The following is a 14,609-nucleotide window of genomic DNA, read 5'->3' as shown; positions in this document are numbered from 1 at the left end:
CCCCAGTCTCCTGCACTGCAGGCAAATTCTTTACAGTCTGAGCCACCAGGGAAGCCCAATGTACCATTTAGGATTGTCTCAGGCAATGGCACCCCACTCCAGTACTCTTGCCTGGAAAATCCCATTGAACGGAGGAGCCTGGTGGGCTGCGATCCATGGGGTCGCTAAGAGTCGGACATGACTGAGAGACTTCACTTTCACTTTTCACTTTCATGCATTGGAGAAGGAAATGGCAACCCACTCCAGTGTTCTTGCCTGGAGAATCCCACGGACGGGGGAGCCTGGTGGGCTGCCGTCTATGGGGTCGCAAAGAGTCAGACACAACTGAAGTGACTCGGCAGCAGCAGCAGCACCTACAGTCCTGGGGGGTGGGGGTGCGGGGCATGTTACCGCGAGACCGTTGGAACGAGATCCAGAGTTTGCGGAGCCTGGAGGTCTCGCTCCTCCAGCGGTCAGCCTGGCAGCGGGTGGCCCTCTCAGAGGTGAGTGTGCCCAGAGGTGGAGCTCAGCCTTCTCTCAGGGGCCCTCCAGCTCAGGGCTGGCAGGTGAACCAGGGGCCCAGGCACAGGCTGAGGGCTGTGTCTTGCTCGCAGAGCTCCAGAGCTCCAGAGCTCCAGAGCCCTCGTCTTGGCCTTCAGGCGGAGGCGACCCTCTCCCTGATCTCCGCCTCCTCCACCTAATGGCTGCCGTCTCCGAACGTCCTGATGTCCGCAGAGGACGACGTACGTGGATGCTGCCCTTAAGGAAATAGTTTCCATCAGCTTCGGTCTCTCTGTTCAAGTTTCACAACTTGGTCCAGTTTGGATCAGTTGTATACGTCTAGAAGGTAACTAGAGGCCAGGGTTAAGTTGGAAGGACGTTGCACATTATTACCTCAAGTCCACCTCTGTGGTTGTGTTGGAGGAAAGCAGACCCCTTCCAGGGCCCGGAGGCTGGGCTCTGGTCTAGCACTCAGAAAGGAATTGTTCGAGGAGACACCCGTGCTGACGAAGCAAGAGACTTTATTGGGGAGGGGCGCCCTGGGCGGCGAGCAGCAGGGTAAGGGAACCCAGGAGAACTGCTCTGCCTCGCAGCTCGCAGTCTCAGGTTTTATGGGGTTAGCTTCCGGGTTGTCTTTGGCCAATCATTCCGACTCAGGGCCCTTCCTGGTGGTGCGTGCATTGCTCAGCCAAGATGGAGTCCGGTGAGAAGGACTCGGGGAAGGTGGCAGAACATATGGACTGGCGTCTCACCTCTTTCCTTTTGATTTTTTTTTTGATTCTGGCTGGTAGTAGCTTGTCAGTTCCATGTTCCTTACCAGGACCTCCTGTTTGATAACTCATGCAAGTGGTTACTATTTTGCCTGGCGAGGGTGGGCAGTTTTGGTCAGTGATTTCCGTAACAGTTGGGGCTGTTCTCAAAGAAGGGCAATTGTGATGAGCTGGGAATTAACCTGATACTTGCTATGACATGTATTCTATTGATCCTATACAACTATTCTCTCCTGTCTAAATGAAAAGCCTGAGAGCGGCATGGTCCTGGATGCCTGGCTCCCTCAATGATGATGACGGGGCAGGGTCTGGGGACCTGGCCCCAAGGGCACCACCAGCTGAGAGCTGCCTCTTCAGCAGGATCTGGGCACAGGCAGAAGGACCCAGACTGGATGCTGGACAAATGCTCCTGGGCAGAGTAACTGGCTGGCATAGGGGCCCTAGAGGGCAAAAGTTAAACCTTGGGACCTTTCTCCCAAGAACAGAGACTTTATCATCAGAACAGAGACTAACATTTGTTTTGGTGGAGGTTTATAGGTTTGTAGGTTTATAGGTCTATATATCATAACCTGATCATGTCCTGACCTTATGAACAAAGGATCTGACGCCTAGATGTTTGCAACAACTAACCATGCCCCTCCCTCACCTTTCCTATAAAAGAGCTTTGCCAAAAGCTTTCAGGAAGTTCAAGGTTTTTAAGGCACAAGTCATCCGTTTCTTTGGATGGCCCTGCAATAAGCCTTTCTCTGCTCCAAACTCCAACATTGTGGTATTGTTTGGCCTCACTGTGTATCGGCACACGGACTTGTGTTTGGTAACTAGATGAGGTATAAAGGAAAGTGTCAGGGGACAGTTTTTAGGAACCTTCTTTAAAAAGACATTTATTTGGACCATTGCTTTTATCTCTTCATCGCTTTCTCTTCCCTGTTGGTTGGAATTAGATGTGATGGTTAGAATTAGGCAGCCATGGTGGACAAAGAAGGGACCATGACTATGGAGTCTAGTGGAGCAATAAGGGGACCCTGGCCCTCTGAGCCTCTGGATTTATTGCTTAATGAATTGATGGGATTTATAAAAGAGAAATGAGCTTTTTTTTTTTTTTTTTAAGTTTCTGTTGGATCTTTGCTGTTCATAGCGAAAGTTCATTCTAATACAAAAGGAGAACTCTGTTATTAATTAGACCACCTGGATTCTAGTCCCACTCCTCCAATTCATCTTCCATTCAAATTTGGGGGTGAAAAAAATAGTCCCTGCTTCACAATCCTCAGCCTTCATTTTAAGCTTCCACTGGGGTTCGTCCCTTGGGAATTCTCAGTTCTGCTCAGGGTGCTGGGTGTTTCTGTTCTGAGGCAGTAATGTGGGCAGGGTGCCCAAGGAAGGAGCAGGATGGAAACTGGCTCCTGCTGGAGTTTATCTCAGGGCTTACCCTGTCAAGTAGGCGATCAAGGTAAAACTGGGACCCAGAACTGTGAGAGCATCCTGTGTTAGAGGGAGAGCAGACCTTGATAGCTGCTAAATAGCATCACACAGGGAGCACGTCTGTCCTTAAACTGCCTTATTTTTTTCCTTCTGAACCGCACCAAGCATGGATCCATAAAGGAACAAACAGTCCATTCCTCTCTTCCTCTCACAACATCCTCAGCAGCTGCACAGTTGTTATGTATTTTAAATAAAGCATTTAAAGCCTCTCAGAATTTAGCAACAATCACCATGGATACTCATCACTGAAATCCTTTGTTACCATGGCAACATTCCACCCTTCAACCCCCCCCTTACCCCCCACTCCATCTTGCCTGTTTACCCTGAAACTGACACATTAGTTATGGTGAATGAAAAAAATTTGAGAGGAACGTCCAAGGGCATAGAAGCATGAAATATCTTGCCAGAAAATACGTATTTTTCCATTATTGTAATAAGTATGTTTCATTCTGCTATTTTATCACAGATAAAAGACTACTCTTGTTGCGGGGAGAGGAAGATCAATGATGAATTAAAGCTAAAACGATCCCTTTGTCATATCCTGTAGGTGATTTTTAATACCTATTCTTGCTGTATTGAAAATGTGGTCAAAAGCCATTCTGGAGTATTGAACCGTTGGTACTACTTGACCCACTTCTTGCAGTTTTTGAAAACACTTCAAGACAAAACTTTAAAAGGAACAATCTTCCCAAAGCTCTCACAGCAACCTTTGTGGGATGGTAAGACAGGGGAAACAACCCCATGCCTGACGGACAGGCAGGGAGTAGTTCTGCAAAGCGATCAGAGTATGAAGCAGCAAGATCTTTTGTAGCATTTATGAATGACACGTAGGACAGGGCTATACATTTCCTGGTTCAGAGAAATAATGTTGAGCAAATTGAGCAAAATACAGTTGTTCCCATAATTATTGGCCAGTGTTCTGGGATTGTGTGTTTGCTCCCTGAGCAGCACTGGGGAGAATCTGGAGATTTGGAACTCCCTTTGGGTCAGCAACCTTTTTAAGAATCTGAGAATGCCTTGGACCATCTCCCCAGAAAAAGCCCCAGACATACAACATTTTACATATAATTCTGATATCCATCCATGACCTTGATATCCATCAAGGGTCACCCCTCTCCACAGATGTTCCTCAACTCCAGGTTTAGGGGATAATGTTCATTTAATTCAATCCTGGCCATTAAGTTATTTAATTCCATTAAAAAGCCAAAACCATACTAAAACACGTTCAGAGATTTCAGATATATTACTTTCTATCTGTTCCCTTAGCTAGAATGTAAGATACATGAAGGCAAGGGTTTTTCAAGATCTTGTTTACTGTCACATCTCCAGTTCCTCGGACAGTGTCTATTCTAGGAATTGTGTATGTGTGTATTGTGCTCAGTTGCTCAGTCATGACTCCAGGGACTGTAGCCCACCAGGCTCCTCTGTCCACGGAATTTCCTAGGCAAGAATAGATCTCTTCCAGGGGATCTTCCCCACCCAGGGATTAAACCCCCATCTCTTGCACTGGCAGACGGATTCTTTACCACTGAGTCCTAGAACCAGGGAAGCCCATTCTAGCAATTACTTCTCAGTATTTCTTGAATTATTTAACAGTATGTCCAGCTGTAAAGTATTATTATTAGAATTATAACTGTGTGGGAATAATCCATGTTATTGCATGTTCTTGTAAACTATTCACATTGCTGTACAGTGTATCACGATACTCCATTGTGTAAATATACCACAGGTTGTTCATTCATACTACTGTTGGTCAGCACTTGTGTTGTTTCCAGTTTCTTTGTTTTGATTTTTTTGCTCTTATGAATAGCATGACCTTGAACTCTCTAGCACAAGTCTTTTAGTGAACAAATGAATGCATTTCTCTTTGGAATATGCCTAGGAATGGAATTGCTAGATTACAGTGTTTTGCTGTTGCTGTTGCTAAGTTGCTTCAGTCGTGTCTGACTCTGTGCGACCCCATAGACGGCAGCCCACCAGGCTCCCCCGTCCCTGGGATTCTCCAGGCAAGAACACTGGAGTGGGTTGCCATTTCCTTCTCCAATGCATGAAAGTGAAAAGTGAAAGTGAAGTCTCTCAGTCATGTCTGACTCTTAGCGACCCCATGGACTACAGCCTACCAGGCTCCTCCATCCATGGGATTTTCCAGGCAAGAGAACTGGAGTAGGTTGCCATTGCCTTTAATTTTAATAGATATCGCCAGTTTTCCAAAGTGGTTGTACCAATTTGCACTCCTCTTCTGGTAACTCTGCATGTCTTTCCGTCTCTAAGTCTATTGCAGCATTCCATGTCCCTGTATTCCCTGTAAAGACACTTGTGGATAATAATCACCCCCTTTTCTGACCCCCGCCCAGTATACTTTCTTTCTTGGCTGTGAACAGTTTCATCTCTGCTCATATGATTTAGCTCCTCGAGAAAGCTCCTCTCTCTACCAGTTCCCTTGAAAACACTCGATGCTCATGTTTGTTGAATATGTGAATGATTGATTCAGATCTTCTGGAGCAATCCCAAATGTTTGCTCTTCCATGTTTATTTTTGGACCATGTGTTAAGAGGAAAACTCTGAGCCATTTGAAAATACTGAACTAAAAGCACATCACCAGCTGAAAATGACCACATTGTTCTAACCCTCAGCTTATAATTGATGCCAATCAAAAAAAAAAAAAAAAAAAAGATCTGCCCCTGGTGTATCAGGACCAAAGGTAATTTCTGGAATTTGCTTCCAGAATTGGGTTGGGATGTCACATGTGTGTTAGTCATTCAGTCATATCTGACTTTTTGTGACCCCATGGACAGGCCTGCCAGGCTCCTCTGTCCGTGGAATTCTCCAGACAAGAATATTGTACTGGGTTGCCATCCCCTTCTGCAGGGGATCTTCCTGACATAGGGATTGAATCTGGGTCTCCTGCATTGCAGGCAGATTCTTTACTATCTGGGTCACCAGGGATATCACATGGAATTTCAGTAAACCTGCCAAGGTGGGCTGGGAAGTTTGTTTCTATTGTCTGTTATTTCCCAGAGATTAAATGTTTCACTCTTTGTGGGTCCCAGCAGGCTTTGATATTGTCTCCAAAGAACATGAAAGTGGAAGGTAAAACACAGAACCTTACTGAGAGCCTAGCATAGGGAAGGCCCCAGACTAGGTGCGGTCTCCTTAATTTAATCAGATTCCACAATAATAGCAACATTTTCTTCTCCAGTTCCTTCTCAGAGAATAGCATCTTCATTCACCTAGTTAACAAAGCCAGAAACTTAGGAGCTCCCTTGATGCCCCACTCTCTCTCAGGCCCACATCCTATCCATCGTCAAGCCCTGCAGTTCCTACTTTGAATGTATCTCAAACCTTCCCACTCTCTCCACCCCATCCGCCTTACTGGTCCAAGCTACGGCCATCTCCTTCCTGAGTTACTGCCAGCAGATCCACGCTACACTCGTGTTTCCACTGGTGTCACCTGCAGCCTGTTATCCTCCCAAAGACCAGTGTGAGCTTTGGAAATCACTCTGCTTAGAATCCTTCAGTGACTCCTTATAACAGATGTTGTGTGTGCCCTGCTCATATCCGCTTGGCACACTCCATTTCTGGGCACACAGACCTGAAAACTTTCAGCAGCCAGCTGCACCTAATATTCATAGGCAAGGTTCTTTTTTTTTTTTATTTAAAAAATAAATATGAGCTTAGTAATAAATCTAGTGTTTAGTATTAAATACATATTTACTTATTTGGCTGTGCTGGGTCTTAGTTGTGGCATGTGGAGTCTTCTACCTTCATTTCATCATGCAGGATCTTTAGTTGCAGTATGCGGGATCTAGTTCCCTGAGCAGGGTTTGAACCCTGGCCCCTTGCATTGGGAAAGTGGAGTCTTAGCCACTGGGCCACCAGGGAGGTCCCTTGTGGACCTTTTGAGTTCTGCCTAAGGTCTACTGCTGAGTTTTTTACAGTTCCCCTGAGAAGTAATTTTCACTATTCCCAATTTACAAGTAAGGAAACTGAGGATCAGAAAGGTCTAGTTGTCCAAAGTCACACAGCTAATAAACAGCAAAACTGAAATTCAAATCCAGTCTTTATATCCCAAATGCCTGAGGGGTAAGGGAAAGTATAAAGGGGAAAAAGTACTTTACACCAAACCATCTTTTTGAACAGAGCATTTTTATTAATAGCATCTTTTGAATGCCAATTTGTTAGGATTGTTTAACAAAAATTTAAATTTTTAGCTTCATCCGAATTGGTAGTACCCTCTCCCCTATTCACTCTACTTCCCCCCCCGCCCCCATTTAAGCACTTTGGAAAATTTCTAAAGTTTTAGCTAAGATTGAAAATGTTTATTTCATCTGCTCCTAGTTACTGGCAACTGTGGGTATTCTTTCCTTTCCATTTCTTCTTTTTTTTGCTTTCTTTATTTATATTTGACTCTGTAGTTTATAAATTTGCAAAATCAAAATCTTTCCTGTTAAGTTTTCAATTAGGGTTGTGCAGTCTTCTAGCTCAATGAAGTAAAGTGAAGTGAAGTTGCTCAGTCGTGCCCGACTCTTTGCGACCCCATGGACAGTCGCCTGGACAGTAGCCTGCACCAAGCTCCTCCGTCCATGGGATTTTCTAGGCAAGAGTACTGGAGTGGGTTGCCGTTTACTTCTCCAGGGAATCTTCCCGACCCAAGGATCGAACCCGGGTCTCTAGCTCAATAAACACATATAAGAAAAAGATGTGTTTTTTCCTGGTGGTCCAGTGGTTAAGACTTTGAGCACCCAGTGTAGGGGCCAGTTTTGATCCCTGGTGGGGGAACTAAGATCCCGCATGCTGCGCTGTGCTGCCAAAAAAAGAAAAGGGAAAAAAATGTGTGCTGTGCACATACACGCCTATCTATATGCATTTACACTTCTAACAAGCTTTTGCTGTCTCTCCAGGTATCTTTGCCCCCAGATGTATTTCTAGGTCCTAAACTCAGATGCCAAAGTCACTAAGAGTTATTTTTAATAAGCATAATTCTACCTTTCACACGAAAGTTTAAGAAGAGTTTGATTCGTAGACGACCTGCTTCTGGGTTCGGGTTTCATTTGTAGCAAAGCAGCTCCCTCGCGTCAACCTATTGAAAGTCATCCCTTGACACAAGGGTTTGAAAAAAAGAAAAAATGATTTAAAAATAACAACAGTAAAAACCAATTTAAAATTTAAAAATAGAAAGTTAAATATAAAAGCAAATTAAAAAAGTTTGGCTGCAACCATTGGCTCTAAAAAAAATGACATTGGATTTATTGTCAGTTTTGTATACATATTGATGACTAATTCAGAAGAATCCTGAATACTGTGTAGACATCCCCCTTGCCCACAAAAAAAGAGACTCATATCAAGGCCTGACTCAGCTAGTTTGTGACTTCTGTTCTTGACTTTTAGGGCACTCCTTAAGGTGCACCTATCCCTGTGAGGTCATGGGGAAAGCAGTCTCCTTGAGCCTCTGGACCATGTTGGGCCTCTCTATGTTGATAATGTGGTCTGTCACTCATTCCATTCTGTCCAGTTACTCTGAGCGCGGGATGGGTGGGTGGGTGGAGGAAGAGGGGAGGGCTTCAGAGATGACAGGTTGGACAAGAGGGAGGAGTAAGGGGTCCTCACTGTAGTCCATCTTCAGCATCAAGCACCTTTAAGGTGTAACTCACACAGTGGTTCCCAGACCAGCAGCTTCAGCATCAGCTGGGAGCGTGTTAGAAAGGCAGATTCCTGGGCTCTGCCTTAGAGCTACCGAGTCAAACACCTGGGGTTTGTCTCCCGGGGAATCTCTGGTTCAGCAAGTCTTCTAGGTGATTCTCATGAATACTAAAGTTTGAGGTTAACGTCCTCCTGTGTGCTCTATGCTATAAGGATTTATGCTTTTAATCTTTCTGCACCTCAGGTTATACTGCCAAAGACTCCCTTCTCAGTCATCCTGGCCAGACCCCAGAGAGAAACGGAGACTAGGAGCCCCTCCCATCACGCTGAGAGCCCTGAATACCTTCACCCCTTGCCTTTGGAGTGTATCATCTTATAATTCAACACGGAGCAAATGACTCAATCAAAGTGTGATCAAAGTACTTGACAGTTCACAAAAGAATGTATGTAAGTGGCCAACAAACACATGAAAAGTGTTCAACAGTATTAATCATTAGAGAAATACAAATTAACACCTCAGTGAGACAACCACTACACATCTACCAGGTGGCTCACACTAGTAAGACTGACAGTATTAAGTGTCTATGAGGGTGTGGAGCAACTGCAACATTCATGAGCTGCTGATGGGAACACAAAATGGTACAATTACTTTGGGAAAATAGTTTGGCAATTTCTTATAAAGTTCAGCGTACACTTTATCATATGACCCAGTAGTTCCACTCCTGGGCATTTACCCAAGAGAAATGAAAGCATATGCTTATACAAAGATTTGCACACAGCAGTGCAATTCATAATAGCTCCAAAATGGATGTGACCCAAACACCCATCGATGTGTGCATAGATAAACAAATTCTGGTATATCCATATAATGGAATACTTGTTAGTGATGAAAAGGGAGTGAACTACTGATACAGTCAACAATGTGGACAAATACAAAAACATTCTGCTAAGCAAAAAAAAGCCAGATAGAAAAACGTGCATATTGTATGATTTTATTTATTTGAAATTCTAGAGCTCTTTCACATGTCTATGGCCGTCTAGGATTGAGGGGGTGGTGATTAAGGGCAAAGGAATATGAGGAACATTTCTGGGGCGATGGAAAGGTTCTGTATCTTTACTGGAGTGGTGGTTATGCAGATGCCCAGGGATTGAACCCATGTCTCCTGCATTGCAGGCTATCTCCTGCACTGTAGGAATATTCTTTACTGCTGAGCCACCAAGGTAGCCCCAGAATGCACCAAACTGTCCACTTAATGGGTGCATTGTTGTAAGGAAATCATACCTCCATAAAGTTGTTTCTTTTTTTAGTGTTATGGCACATCAATGACAGTGTGATAAGGATGATTATTTTTAAGTGCCCATCTTGGCCCAGCTCTGCCCAGAAGGGAATGGCTAACACCAAAATAGGCATCTCTGGTTGGCATCTGGTCCATCTCAGCGTGGAGCTGGTGCTCTCTCGCTGTTCCCACAGCAGCTTAGAGGAAGTTTAGCAGTGCAGTCACTTTTCCCACATCAAATAACTTCAAATGCCCGGTAATTGGGAAGCAAGCTCCCCAGCTCAGTGCAATTACTGAGCATTCCTCACTCTGCCCTTTGAACCAGCCTAACAACCCTGGGATAGAGTTTCTGTAAAGAGTGAAGAAGCCATCCTTCCAGGGCTGTCTGGGGACTCTCACCAGCCACCTGCAGGCACCTGTGATCCAGCCTCTAACACTGATTTTCTAATTGGAGTCAGGATTGTCAGAGCCACATCCCTGAGCCTTTTGGGGGAGAGGAGAAAGACAAACTTGGGGAGGCAGTGGCATTCCAGCCAGTCGGATCTGTTTCTGACCCTAAAGGTGGAGCTGCCATGTCTCACCGGAGAAGGCAATGGCACCCCACTCCAGTACTCTTACTTGGCAAATCCCATGGATGGAGGAGCCTGGTGGGCTGCAATCCATGAGGTCACTCGGAGTCGGACATGACTGAGCGACTTCACTTTCACTTTTCACTTTCATGCATTGGAGAAGGAAATGGCAACCCACTCCAGTGTCCTTGCCTGGAGAATCCCAGGGACAGGGGAGCCTGGTGGGCTGCCGTCTCTGGGGTCGCACAGAGTCAGACACGACTGAATCGACTTAGCAGTAGCAGCAGCAGCAGCAGCCATGTCTCACAACTCTAGGGGGCGCCACTCATGTAGAATGAATACTGTGTAAATGCTGCCCCTGGAACTGGGCAGTGTGGCAGCCCCACATGAGACATGGAACTAGGCACCAGCAGCAAAGTCTCTGGCATTAGCTAGAATAATCCCTATGAGGGATTTTTCAGAAAAATTCCCATTTTTATGTTCACAGGCCTTTTTTTTCAATTCATCTTGCATAAAATTAACCATTTTAAGAGGTTCAAGTCAGTGACATTCACAGTGTTGTGCAACCATCATCACTATCTAGTTCTAAACCTTTTTATCACCCAAAAAGGAAATGTGTACCCAGTTAACAGTCACTTTCCACTCCCTTTCCTCCTCCTACACTCTGGCAACCACTCATCTTTCTGTCTTGATGGATTTATGTATTCTGGACATTTCATAAAAATGGGGTCTTACAATATGTGTTTTTTTTTGTGACTGGCTTCTTTCAGTGAGCATAATATTTTCAAGAGTCATCCATGTTGCACCATGAATCAGTGCTTCTTTCCTTTTTATGGTTGAATAATATTCTACTTTATAGATAGATACCACTGTCTCTTGATCCAGGTCTTTTTACAGCCATTATCTTAGTTCTTGGAGGTGAATAGGACTGTGATTTCCTGGAGGACAAATTTATGCCTTCTAAATGCTTCAGCTCTCTAGGCTGCTTAAATAACATTTATTTCTCCATCTGGAGGCTGGAAGTCTGAGATCAAGGTTCCAGAATGGTGGAATTCTTTTATTTTTATTTTTTTGGCTGTGCTGTGGGGGCATGTAGGATCTTAGTTCCCCAACCAGGGATTGAACTCACACCCCCTGCAGTGAAAGCTTGGAGTCTTAACCACTGGACCACCAGGGAAGTCCTAGCATGGTGGAGTTCTTCTTGAGGGCTCTGTCCCAGCTTCTGTCTTTGTGGTCTTTCCTGGGTGTGTGCTGAGAGAGAGAAGGAAAGAGAGAGATCTCCTATCTCTCCCTCTCCTTGTAAGGACGCTAATTCTGTCACGAAGTCCCCACTAACATAATCGCCTCCCAAAGGCCTACATCCCCACCTCCAAATACCATCACATCTTGGATTAAGATTTCAATATATGAATTTGGGGAGGATGCAGCATTCAGTACAAAGTACTTGCCCCTGACTCATCCTGCCACCCTACTCAAGCTTCCAGTCAGTTCCATAGAATGTGAATATACTCTCTAATATTGAAGGAAAGAAAGGTGGAGGGAAGGGAGGGCAGTCATGGGACAAATAGTAAAAATATCATATGGCTGCTATTATTCATTCAGCAAATATTTAGTGGGTACTTACTACCTGGCAGGCAAAGTCAGTGCTGGAGATACAGCAGTGGGCAAATCTTCCTGCTGTAATAGTCCTTACCTTTTCCCTCTCCAATTTTTAACGTTTTAATTTCACAACTCCACTCTGTCTTCCCACCTGCCAAGTTGACCTGGTTTCTTCTCTCCCATCTCATACTTTGCTTCAACCCTGTTCCATGATTGGGTCATTATCGTCCCATCGTTATTTTATTTTGTGAAATAAAAAAGATATTTCACAAAAGAAGATATACAAATGGCAATAAGCCCATGAAAAGATGTTCAGTGTTATTAATTATTGTGCTGTGTGCTCAGTCGTGTCTGACTCTTTGCGACCCCCACAGACTGTAGCCCACCAGGCTCCCCTGTCCATGGGATTTTCCAGGCAAGAAAACTGGAGCGGGTTGCCATTTCCTTCTCCAGGGGATCTTCCCAATCCAGGGATTGAACCTGCACCTCTTGCATCTCCTGCGTTGGCAGGCAGATTCTTTACCACTAGCACCACCTGAGAGGCCTGTCTTAGTCATTAGGGAAATGCAAAATTAAAGCCACAGTGAGATAGATCAACACTCCCGGTAGAATGGTTAAAATTAATAAAGCTGACAACATCGAGTATTGACAAAAATATGGAGCATCTAGAACGTTTATACGTTGTTGGTGGCAATGCAAAATGGCACAACAACTTTGGAAAATAGTTTGCTGTCTCCTATAAAGTTAGAGAGACACCATATGACTCAGGCTTCCCTGGTGGCTCAGACGGTAAAGCGTCTGCCTGCAATGCGGGAGACTCGGGTTTGATCCCTGGGTTGGGAAGATCCCCTGGAGAAGGAAATTGCAACCCACTCCAGTATTCTTGCCTGGAAAATTCCATGGACTGAGGAGCCTGGTAGGCTACAGTCCATGGGGTCGCAAAGAGTCAGACACGACTGAGCAACTTCACTTCACCTCATATGACTCAGCAGACATTTTCCTGAGCCAGGTTTAAATCCAGACCTTCACTTTCCAAATGTGTTAACTTGAACAAATGATTCAATCACTCTGTGAAATGGGCATAATAATAATCGCACTTTGTTCATTTGTTTAATAAATACGTATTGAGCACCTCTGTGAAGCAGGCTTTGGGTTTACAATGGTGAATAAGACAGACATGGTTATCCTCTAAGAGGCCCACAATTTGGGAAGGGAGGTAGGCATTAAATAAGCAGACAAATACGTCATTCCAAGTGGTGATACAGGCTCGAATGAAAATAACTGGGAGCAGGCTGAGGGGTGCTGAATTTAGGATGAGGAGTGAGAGAAAGCTCTTCTGGGGAGATGGCCCACAAGTGAAAAGGAGAGAGGGCCTGTAGAAAGGCCCTGAGGCCGCCTCATCTCAGGTGTCTGGGGAGGCGGAAGCCTGGCTCACTGAAGTACTGGAGTAGGCCGAGGCAGGGGCCAGGCCACGCCTGCGGTGTGGACAGAGAGTGCATTGGGATGGGATGGTACGTGCAGTGTGGAGCGTCCTCATTTGTATTCCTCCAGCAGCAGATACTGGTTCACACACACAGAGCAGGGAGAGACCAGAGAAGGGGACAGCCACCCTAGGCTGGTAGATGGCAGTTTCAGTAAGTAAGGGAACTTACTTCCAAGGCTTGTCTTGGGCCGACAAGACAGGGATATCTCCACACCAGCCTACTCCACATCGGCCTGCTGGTCTGAAAAGTTTACAGAGACGCCATAACTGGGCTCAATTATATATACCATCCAGATGGTCTCAACTGCACCTTACTCTCCCAAGGCTGTCCTGGAAAATGCTTCTCACTGCAGGAACAGTGGGCAGAATGTACATTCCTAGATCAGAAGAGGGGAGATGAAGAGCCTCTGATTACCCAGGGCCACCTCAAGGGCCAAACAGTAGTCACATCCTCTTGATGACCTCCTTCAACAGCTGAAGTGAAGTCGCTTAGTCATGTCCGACTCTTTGCAACCCCATAGACTGTAGCCTACCAGGCTCTTCTGTCCATTAGATTTTCCAGGCAAGAGTCCTGGAGTGGGTTGCCATTTCCTTCTCCACCTTCAAGAGCTGATCCTGAGACAAAGATGTGAGTGCAAATCAATTACTGGGGGAGGCGACCTCAGGAAGCATCAGTGGAGGAGAGGGGAAAGCAAAGGAAGGAAGCAAATACAGACGCAAATACAGACTGCCACTGGGGCACCAGAGCCCAAATCCACATTCAATGTATCCTCCACCAAGGAGTGAGGGATCTGAGACCTGATGCTTATCCTCCACCCCCACCTTTGGCCAGTCACTGGTTGAGACACGCTCCGGGAGAAGGGAGGGGAGCTAACTCCTGACACTAGCCTAGCTCTAGCCTGTCCTGTAAATAGCCAGAATAAGCCCAACGAAGATCCTGCAAGCCACAATGAATATCTGATGAAGCCAAATAAATTAATAAATATAAAGGTTCACAGGGGCCAAGAAGACCTTGTAAAGGAGGGAAGTGGGCCTAGTGGAAACTGACTAATCAGAAGAAACACCCGTGACTTCCCTGGCAGTCCAGTGGTTAAGATGCCATGCTTCATGCAGCGGGCGCAGGTTTGATTCTTGGTCAGGGAACTAAGATCCCACATGCCACACAGTGTGACCAAAAGAAAATTTAAAAGAAATGCTGGAAAAATCACTTTTTTAAAGGACCCACTGCTCTTGAACTTCCTGCCTTCAGGAAGTTTTTATTTATCAAAGAGGTACTGAAAATCCCCATATTTACGTGCCCTCTCTGTTTTTG

At 45.4% G+C, this 14,609-nt stretch overlaps 1 protein-coding gene across 1 annotated transcript in view; it reads left to right on the top strand.

Annotated features, from left to right (window-relative positions):
- The first annotated feature begins 436 nt into the window (after nt 1-436).
- RPH3A (rabphilin 3A) overlaps nt 437-14,609 on the top strand; it is a 293,036-nt gene continuing 278,863 nt past the window's right edge. Inside the window, exons 1-2 of the mRNA XM_059875879.1 lie at nt 437-482; nt 8,614-8,812. The gene's annotated coding sequence lies outside the window, so the exon portion shown is untranslated. The remainder of the gene's footprint in view (nt 483-8,613; nt 8,813-14,609) is intronic.

Source organism: Bos taurus, chromosome 17 (genome assembly GCF_002263795.3).
Source record: "Bos taurus isolate L1 Dominette 01449 registration number 42190680 breed Hereford chromosome 17, ARS-UCD2.0, whole genome shotgun sequence".
NCBI lineage: Eukaryota > Metazoa > Chordata > Mammalia > Artiodactyla > Bovidae > Bos > Bos taurus.
Note: the sequence above shows the minus strand (reverse complement) of the source record. Positions and strands in the feature narration are given on the sequence as shown.